Raw genomic sequence first — 11,256 nt, forward strand, 5'->3', positions numbered from 1 at the left:
GTCTGGGTGAAAGAGTTCATTACCGACCTAGGAGTCATACCCAATGCGTCGGGGCCGATGACTCTCTTCTGTGACAACACTGGAGCTATGCCCTTGCCAAGGAGCCCAGGTTTCACAGGAAGACCAGGCATATCAAGCGTCGCTTCAACTCCATTCGTGAAAGTGTTCAAAATGGAGACATAGAAATTTGTAAAGTACATACGAACCTGAATGTAGCAGATCCATTGACTAAACCTCTCCCTAGAGCAAAACATGATCAACACCAGAATTCCATGGGTGTTCGATTCATCACAACGTAACTAGATGATTGACTCTAGTGCAAGTGAGAGACTGTTGGAAATATGCCCTAGAGGCCATAATAAAATGATTATTATATTTCCTTGTTCATGATAATTGTCTATTATTCATGTTGTAATTGTATTATCCGAAAATCGTAATACATGTGTGAATACATAGACCACAATGTGTCCCTAGTGAGCCTCTAGTTGACTAGCTCGTTGATCAACAGATAGTCATGGTTTCCTGGCTATGGACATGGGGATGTCATTGATAACGGGATCACATCATTAGGAGAATGATGTGATGGACAAGACCCAATCCTAAGCTTAGCTCAAAGATCGTGTAGTTCGTTTGGTGTAGCTTTTCTGAATGTCAAGTATCATTTCCTTAGACCATGAGATTGTGCAACTCTCGGATACCGTAGGAGTGCTTTGGGTGTGCCAAACGTCACAACGTAACTGGGTGACTATAAAGGTACATTACAGGTGTCTCCGAAAGTGTCTGTTGGGTTGGCACGAATCGAGACTGGGATTTGTCACTCCGGATGATGGAGAGGTATCTCTGGGCCCACTCGGTAATGCATCATCATAATGAGCTCAATGTGATCAAGTGGTTGATCACGGGATCATGCATTATGGTACGAGTAAAGTGACTTGCCGGTAACGAGACTGAACAAGGTATTGGGATACCGACGATCGAGTCTAGGGAAAGTAACGTACCGATTGACAAAGGGAATTGAATACGGGATTGATTAAGTCCTCGACATCGTGGTTCATCTGATGAGATCATCGAGGAGCATGTGGGAGCCAACATGGATATCCAGATCCCGCTGTTGGTTATTGGCCGGAGAGCCGTCTCGGTCATGTCTACGTGTCTCCCGAACCCGTAGGGTCTACACACTTAAGGTTCGGTGATGCTAGGGTTGTAGAGATATGAGTATGCAGTAATCTGAAAGTTGTTCGAAGTCCCGGATGAGATCCTGGACGTCACAAGGAGTTCCGGAATGGTCCGGAGGTGAAGAATTATATATAGGAAGTGTAGTTTCGGCCATCGGGAAAGATTCGGGGTCACCGATATTGTACCAGGACCACCGGATGGGTCCCGGGGGTCCATCGGGTGGGGCCACCCATCCCGGAGGGCCCCATGGGCTGAAGTGGGGAGGGGAACCAACCCATAGTGGGCTGGTGCGCCCCCCTTGGGCCCCCCTGCGCCTAGGGTTGGAAACCCTAGGGTGGGGGGCGCCTCCACTTGCCTTGGGGGCCACTCCACCCCCTTGGCCGCCGCCCCCTTGGGAGATCCCATCTCCAGGGCCGGCGCCCCCCCAGGGGGCCTATATAAAGGGGGGGGGAGGGAGGGTAGGAGCACCTCAAGTCTTGGCGCCTCCCTCTCCCCTGCTACACCTCTCCCTCTCGCAGAAGCTCGGCGAAGCCCTGCTGCGATCACTGCTGCATCCACCACCACGCCATCGTGCTGCTGGATCTTCATCAACCTCTCCTTCCCCCTTGCTGGATCAAGAAGGAGGAGACGTCATCCGCTCCGTACGTGTGTTGAACGCGGAGGTGCCGTCCGTTCGGCACTTGGTCATCGGTGATTTGGATCACGGCGAGTACGACTCCATCATCCCTGTTCTCTTGAACGCTTCCGCTCGAGATCTACAAGGGTATGTAGATGCACTCTCCTCTCGTTGCTAGTTGACTCCATAGATTGATCTTGGTGAAACGTAGGAAAATTTTTGTTTTCTGCAACGTTCCCCAACAGTGGCATCATGAGCTAGGTCTATGCGTAGTTACTATGTACGAGTAGAACACAAAGTAGTTGTGGGCGTCGATATTGTCAATTTGCTTGCCGTTACTAGTCTTATCTTGATTCGGCGGCATGGTGGGATGAAGCGGCCCGGACCAACCTTACACGTACGCTTACGTGAGACCGGTTCCACCGACTGACATGCACTAGTTGCATAAGGTGGCTGGCGGGTGTCTGTCTCTCCCACTTTAGTCGGATCGGATTCGATGAACAGGGTCCTTATGAAGGGTAAATAGAAATTGGCAATTCACGTTGTGGTTTTGGCGTAGGTAAGAAACGTTCTTGCTAGAAACCTATAGTAGCCACGTAAAAACTTGCAACAACAATTAGAGGACGTCTAACTTGTTTTTGCAGCAAGTGTTTTGTGATGTGATATGGCCAAAGGTTGTGATGAATGATGAATGATATATGTGATGTATGAGATTGATCATGTTCTTGTAATAGGAATCACGACTTGCATGTCGATGAGTATGACAACCGGCAGGAGCCATAGGAGTTGTCTTTATTTTTTTGTATGACCTGCGTGTCATTGAGAAACGCCATGTAAATTACTTTACTTTATTGCTAAACGTGTTAGCCATAGTAGTAGAAGTAATAGTTGGCGAGCAACTTCATGGAGACACGATGATGGAGGTCATGATGATGGAGATCATGGTGTCATGCCGGTGACAAGATGATCATGGAGCCCCAAGATGGAGATCAAAGGAGCTATATGATATTGACCATATCATGTCACTATTATTTGATTGCATGTGATGTTTATCATGTTTTTGCATCTTGTTTACTTAGAACGACGGTAGTAAATAAGATGATCCCTCATAATAATTTCAAGAAAGTGTTCCCCCTAACTGTGCGCCGTTGCGACAGTTCGTTATTTCGAAGCACCACATGATGATCGGGTGTGATAGATTCCAACGTTCACATACAACAGGTGTAAGACAGATTTACACACGCAATACACTTAGGTTGACTTGACGAGCCTAGCATGTACAGACATGGCCTCGGAACACAGAAGACCGAAAGGTCGAGCATGAGTCGTATAGAAGATACGATCAACATGAAGATGTTCACCGATGTTGACTAGTCTGTCTCACGTGATGATCGGACACAGCCTAGTCAACTCGGATCATGTTATACTTAGATGACTGGAGGGATGTCTATCTAAGTGGGAGTTCATTGAATAATTTGATTAGATGAACTAAATTATCATGGACTTAGTCTAAAATCTTTACAATATGTCTTGTAGATCAAATGGCCAACGTTGTCCTCAACTTCAACGCGTTCCTAGAGAAAACCAAGCTGAAAGACGATGGCAGCAACTATATGGACTGGGTCCGGAACCTGAGGATCATCCTCATAGCTGCCAAGAAAGATTATTTCCTAGAAGCACCGCTAGGTGACGCACCCGTCCCACAGAACCAAGACGTTATGAACGATTGGCAGACACGTGCTGATGATTACTCCCTCGTTCAATGCGGCATGCTTTACAGCTTAGAACCGGGGCTCCAAAAGCGTTTGAGCGACACGGAGCATATGAGATGTTCGAAGAGCTGAAAATGGTTTTCCAAGCTCATGCCCGGGTCGAGAGATATGAAGTCTCCGACAAGTTCTTCAGCTGTAAGATGGAGGAAAATAGTTCTGTCAGTGAGCACATACTCAAAATGTTTGGGTTGCATAACCGCTTGACTCAGCTGGGAGTTAATCTCCCGGATGACGCGGTCATTGACAGAATCCTTCAGTCGCTTCCACCGAGCTACAAGAGCTTTGTGATGAACTTCAATATGCAAGGGATGGAAAAGACCATTCCTGAAGTATTTGCAATGCTGAAATCAGCAGAGGTAGAAGTCAAAAAGGAACATCAAGTGTTGATGGTGAATAAAACCACTAAGTTCAAGAAAGGCAAGGGTAAGAAGAACTTCAAGAAGTACGGCAAGGGAGTTGCCGCGCCCGGTAAGCAAGCTGCCGGGAAGAAGCCAAAGAATGGACCCAAACCCGAGACTGAGTGTTTTTATTGCAAGGGAAGTGGTCACTGGAAGCGGAACTGCCCCAAATACTTAGCGGACAAGAAGGCCGACATCACAAAAGGTATATGTGATATACATGTAATTTATGTGTACCTTATCAGTACTCGTAGTAGCTCCTGGGTATTTGATACCGGTGCGGTTGCTCACATTTGTAACTCAAAGCAGGAGCTGCGGAATAAACGGAGACTGGCGAAGGACGAGGTGACGATGCGCGTCGGGAATGGTTCCAAGGTTGATGTGATCGCCGTTGGCACGCTACCTCTACATTTACCTATGAGATTAGTTTTAAACCTCAATAATTGTTATTTAGTGCCAGCTTTGAGCATGAACATTGTATTAGGATCTCGTTTAATACGAGATGGCTACTCATTCAAATCCGAGAATAATGGTTGTTCTATTTATATGAGAGATATGTTTTATGGTCATGCTCCGATGGTGAATGGTTTATTCTTAATGAATCTCGAGCGTAATGCTACACACATTCATAGTGTGAATACCAAAAGATGTAAGGTTGATAATGATAGTCCCACATGCCACATACTTGTGGCACTGCCGCCTTGGTCACATAGGTGTCAAACGCATGAAAAAGCTCCATGCAGATGGACTTTTAGAGTCTCTTGATTATGAATCATTTGGCACGTGCGAACCATGCCTCATGGGTAAGATGACCAAGACTCCGTTCTCAGGAACAATGGAGCGAGCAACCAACTTATTGGAAATCATACATACTGATGTGTGCGGTCTAATGAGTGTTGAGGCTCGCGGTGGCTATCGTTATGTTCTCACCCTCACTGATGACTTGAGTAGATATGGGTATGTCTACTTAATAAAACACAAGTCTGAGACCTTTGAAAAGTTTAAGGAATTTCAGAGTGAGGTTGAGAATCAACGTGACAGGAAAATCAAGTTCTTGCGATCAGATCGTGGGGGAGAATACTTGAGTCACGAATTTGGCACACACTTAAGAAAATGTGGAATAGTTTCACAACTCACGCCGCCTGGAACACCTCAACGTAATGGTGTGTCCGAACGTTATAATCGCACTCTATTAGATATGGTGCGATCTATGATGTCTCTTACCGATTTACCGCTATCATTTTGGGGCTATGCTTTAGAGACTGCCGCATTCAGTTTAAATAGGGCTCCGTCGAAATCCGTTGAGACGACACCGTATGAATTATGGTTTGGGAAGAAACCTAAGCTGTCGTTTCTAAAAGTTTGGGGATGCGATGCTTATGTCAAGAAACTTCAACCTGAAAAGTTTGAACCCAAGTCGGAAAAATGCGTCTTCATAGGATACCCTAAAGAAACTGTTGGGTATACCTTCTACCTCAGATCCGAAGGCAAGATCTTTGTTGCCAAGAATGGGTCCTTTCTAGAGAAAGAGTTTCTCTCGAAATAAATAAGTGGGAGGAAGGTAGAACTTGATGAAGCATTACCTCTTGAAATGGTAAGTGGCGCAGCTCAAGAAAATTTTCCTGAGGTGCCTGCACCGACTAGAGAGGAAGTTGATGATGATGATCATGAAACTTCAGATCAAGTTGCTACTGAACTTCGTAGGTCCACAAGGACACGTTCCGCACCAGAGTGGTACGCCATCCCTGTCTTGGAAATCATGTTGTTAGACAATGGTGAACCTTCGAACTATGAAGAAGCGATGGCAGGCCCAGATTCCGACAAATGGCTGGAAGCCATGAAATCCGAGATAGGATCCATGTATGAAAATGAAGTATGGACTTTGACTGACTTGCCCGTTGATCGGCGAGCCATAGAAAATAAATGGATCTTTAAGAAGAAGACAGACGTGGATGGTAATGTGAACATCTATAAAGCTCGGCTTGTCGCTAAGGGTTATCGACAATTTCAAGGGGTTGACTACGATGAGACTTTCTCACCCGTAGCGAAGCTGAAGTCCGTCCGAATCATGTTAGCAATTGCCGCATTATATGATTATGAGATATGGAAAATGGACGTCAAAACGACATTCCTTAATGGTTTCCTTCAGGAAGAATTGTATATGATGCAGCCGGAAGGTTTTGTCGATCCTAAGAATGCTGACAAGGTGTGCAAGCTCCAACGCTCAATCTATGGGCTGGTGCAAGCATCTCGGAGTTGGAAAATTCGCTTTGATGAGATGATCAAAGCATTTGGGTTTACGCAGACTTATGGAGAAGCCTGCGTTTACAAGAAAGTGAGTGGGAGCTCTGTAGCATTTCTCATATTATATGTGGATGACATACTGTTGATGGGAAATGATATAGAATTCTTGGAAAGCATAAAGGCCTATTTGAACAAGTGTTTTTCAATGAAGGACCTTGGAGAAGCTGCTTATATATTAGGCATCAAGATCTATAGAGATAGATCGAGACGCCTCATCGGTCTTTCACAAAGTACGTACCTTGACAAGATATTGAAGAAGTTCAATATGGATCAGTCCAAGAAGGGGTTCTTGCCTGTATTGCAAGGTGTGAGATTGAGCATGGCTCAATGCCCGACCACGGCAGAAGATAGAGAAAAGATGAGTGTCGTCCCCTATGCCTCGGCCATAGGGTCTATCATGTATGCTATGCTGTGTACCAGACCTGATGTAAACCTTGCCGTGAGTTTGGTAGGAAGGTACCAAAGTAATCCCGGCATGGAACACTGGACAGCGGTCAAGAATATCCTGAAGTACCTGAAAAGGACCAAGGAAATGTTTCTCGTTTATGGAGGTGATGAAGAGCTCGTCGTAAAGGGTTACGTCGATGCTAGCTTCAACACAGATCTTGATGACTCTAAGTCACAAACCGGATACATGTATATTTCGAATGGTGGGGCAGTAAGCTGGTGCAGTTGCAAGCAAAGCGTTGTGGTGGGATCTACATGTGAAGCGGAGTACATGGCAGCCTCAGAGGCAGCACACGAAGCAGTCTGGGTGAAGGAGTTCATTACCGACCTAGGATTCATACCCAATGCGTCGGGGCCGATGACTCTCTTCTGTGACAACACTGGAGCTATGCCCTTGCCAAGGAGCCCAGGTTTCACAGGAAGACCAGGCATATCAAGCGTCGCTTCAACTCCATTCGTGAAAGTGTTCAAAATGGAGACATAGAAATTTGTAAAGTACATACGGACCTGAATGTAGCAGATCCATTGACTAAACCTCTCCCTAGAGCAAAACATGATCAACACCAGAATTCCATGGGTGTTCGATTCATCACAACGTAACTAGATGATTGACTCTAGTGCAAGTGGGAGACTGTTGGAAATATGCCCTAGAGGCAATAATAAAATGATTATTATATTTCCTTGTTCATGATAATTGTCTATTATTCATGCTGTAATTGTATTATCCGGAAATCGTAATACATGTGTGAATACATAGACCACAATGTGTCCCTAGTGAGCCTCTAGTTGACTAGCTCGTTGATCAACAGATAGTCATGGTTTCCTGGCTATGGACATGGGGATGCCATTGATAACGGGATCACATCATTAGGAGAATGATGTGATGGACAAGACCCAATCCTAATCTTAGCTCAAAGATCGTGTAGTTCATTTGCTGTAGCTTTTCTGAATGTCAAGTATCATTTCCTTAGACCATGAGATTGTGCAACTCCCTGATACCGTAGGAGTGCTTTGGGTGTGCCAAACGTCACAACGTAACTGGGTGACTATAAAGGTACATTACAGGTGTCTCCGAAAGTATCTGTTGGGTTGGCACGAATCGAGACTGGGATTTGTCACTCCGTATGACAGAGAGGTATCTCTGGGCCCACTCAGTAATGCATCATAATAATGAGCTCAATGTGATCAAGTGGTTGATCACGGGATCATGCATTACGGTACGAGTAAAGTGACTTGCCGGTAACGAGACTGAACAAGGTACTGGGATACCGACGATCGAGTCTCGGGCAAGTAACGTACCGATTGACAAAGTGAATTGAATACGGGATTGATTAAGTCCTCGACATCGTGGTTCATCCGATGAGATCATCGAGGAGCATGTGGGAGCCAACATGGGTATCCAGATCCCGCTGTTGGTTATTGGCCGGAGAGCTGTCTCGGTCATGTCTACGTGTCTCCCGAACCCGTAGGGTCTACACACTTAAGGTTCGGTGACGCTAGGGTTGTAGAGATATGAGTATGCAGTAATCCGAAAGTTGTCCGGAGTCTCGGATGAGATCCTGGACGTCACGAGGAGTTCTGGAATGGTCCGGAGGTGAAGAATTATATATAGGAAGTGTAGTTTCGGCCATCGGGAAAGATTCGGGGTCACCGGTATTGTACCGGGACCACCGAATGGGTCCCGGGGGTCCACCGGGTGGGGCCACCCATCCTAGAGGGCCCCATGGGCTGAAGTGGGGAGGGGAACCAGCCCATAGTGGGCTGGTGCGCCCCCCCTTGGGCCCCCCTGCGCCTAGGGTTGGAAACCCTAGGGTGGGGGGCGCCTCCACTTGCCTTGGGGGGCACTCCACCCCCTTGGCCGCCGCCCCCCTTGGGAGATCCCATCTCCAGGGCCGGCGCCCCCCCAGGGGGCCTATATAAAGGGGGGGGGGAGGGAGGGCAGCAGCACCTCAAGTCTTGGCGCCTCCCTCTCCCCTGCTACACCTCTCCCTCTCGCAGAAGCTCGGCGAAGCCCTGCTGCATCCACCACCACGTTGTCGTGCTGCTGGATATTCATCAACCTCTCCTTCCCCCTTGCTGGATCAAGAAGGAGGAGACGTCATCCACTCCGTACGTGTGTTGAACGCAGAGGTGCCGTCCGTTCGGCACTTGGTCATCGGTGATTTGGATCACGGCGAGTACGACTCCATCATCCCCGTTCTCTTGAACGCTTCCGCTCGCGATCTACAAGGGTATGTAGATGCACTCTCCTCTCATTGCTAGTTGACTCCATAGATTGATCTTGGTGAAACGTAGGAATTTTTTTTGTTTTCTGCAACGTTCCCCAACAAATAGCCTATCTAGTATGAAGTTGCATGGATTTCTAGGCATATCCCATGGCCCTGGCCACTTCCATACCATACTGATACGTCTCCGTTGTATCTACTTTTCCAAACACTTTTGCCCTTGTTTTGGACTCTAACTTGCATGATTTGAATGGAACTAACCCGGACTGATGCTGTATTCAGCAGAATTGCCATGGTGTTATTTTTGTGCAGAAATAAAAGTTCTCGGAATGACCTGAAAATCAACGGAGATTATTTTTGGAATATATAAAAAATACTAGAAGAAGAATCCATGTCAGGGGACCACACCCTGTCCACAAGGGTGGGGGGCGCGCCTACCCCCCTGGGCGCCCCCCTGCGTCGTGGGCCCCCTGACGCTCCACCGACCTCAACTCCAACTCCATATATTCGTGTTCGGGGAGAAAAAAAATCAGAGAGAAGGATTCATCGTGTTTTATGATACGGAGCCACCGCCAAGCCCTAAACTCTCTCAGGAGGGCTGATCTGGAGTCCGTTCAAGGCTCCGAAGAGGGGAATCCGTCGCCATCATCATCATCAACCTTCCTCCATCACCAATTTTATGATGCTCACCGCCGTGCGTGAGTAATTCCATCGTAGGCTTACTGGACGGTGATGGGTTGGATGAGATTTATCATGTAATCAAGTTACTTCTGTTAGGGTTTGATCCCTAGTATCCACTATGTTCTGAGATTGATGTTGCTATGACTTTGCTATGCTTAATGCTTGTCACTAGGGCCCGAGTGCCATGATTTCAGATCTGAACCTATTATGTTTTCATGAATATATGTGAGTTCTTGATCCTATCTTGCAAGTCTATAGTCACCTATTATGTGTTATGATTCGTTAACCCCGAAGTGACAATAATCGGGATACTTATCGGTGATGACCGTAGTTTGAGGAGTTCATGTATCCACTATCTGTTAATGCTTTGGTCCGGTACTCTATTAAAAGGAGGCCTTAATATCCCTTAGTTTCCAATAGGACCCCGCTGCCACGGGAGGGCAGGACAAAAGATGTCATGCAAGTTCTTTTTCATAAGCACGAATGACTATATTCGGAATACATGCCTACATTACATTGATGAACTGGAGCTAGTCTTGTGTGTCACCCTATGTTATGACTGTTACATGATCGATCGCATCCGGCATAATTCTCCATCACCGATCCAATCCCTATGAGCTTTTCATATATTGTTCTTCTCTTATTTACTTTTCCGTTGCTACTGTTATAATCACTACAAAAACCAAAAATATTACTTTTGCTACCGTTACCACTATTATCATATTACTTTGCTACTAAACACTTTGCTGCAGATATTAAGTTTCCAGGTGTGGTTGAATTGACAACTCAGCTGCTAATACTTTAGAATATTCTTTGGCTCCCCTTGTGTCGAATCAATAAATTTGGGTTGAATACTCTACCCTTGAAAACTGTTGCGATCCCCTATACTTGTGGGTTATCAAGACCATTTTCTGGCGCCGTTGCCGGGGAGCATAGCTCTATTCTTTGAGTCACTTGGGATTTATATCTGTTTATCCCTATGAAGAACTTGAAAGATCCAAGAACCAAGATTTATCCCTCAACTACGAGGGGAGGTAAGGAACTGCCATCTAGTTCTGCACTTGATTCACCTTCTGTTTTGAGTAATCTTGCGACACCTAAACCTGCTTCTGCTATTAATTTTGACATGTCGCATGTTATTGATGATGGTTCTGCTTTGCATGATACTTATGATGAAACTACTTCTATGCTTGATACTACTGTGCCACTTGGTGAATTTCTTGATGAACAACTTGCTAGGGCTAGAGAGTATGAAATTATTGAAACTGATAATATTGATGAAAGTGATGATGAAGATTCTCCCCCTAGATATGAATTGCCTGTTGTGCCTGAGGGTTATGTTATGGATGAAGAAACTGCTAGAGACTTTCTTGCCTGCAATGACAGAAGTGATCTTAAAAAACTACTAGCTAAGCTGAAAGAAAAATCTCTGAATGCTAGAATGAAATTTGATCCTGCTTATGCTACTTCACCTATCTTTATTACTGATAAGGATTATGATTTCTCAGTTGATCCTGATATAATTACTTTGATTGAATCTGATCCTTTCTATGGCTATGAATCTGAAACTGTTATGTCACATCTTACTAAATTAAATGATATAGCTACCCTGTTCACTAATGATGATAAAACTCGCT

The sequence above is a fragment of the Triticum urartu genome, chromosome 1A, assembly GCF_056163025.1.
Source record: "Triticum urartu cultivar PI428250 chromosome 1A, HENAU_Tu73, whole genome shotgun sequence".
Taxonomy (NCBI): domain Eukaryota; kingdom Viridiplantae; phylum Streptophyta; class Magnoliopsida; order Poales; family Poaceae; genus Triticum; species Triticum urartu.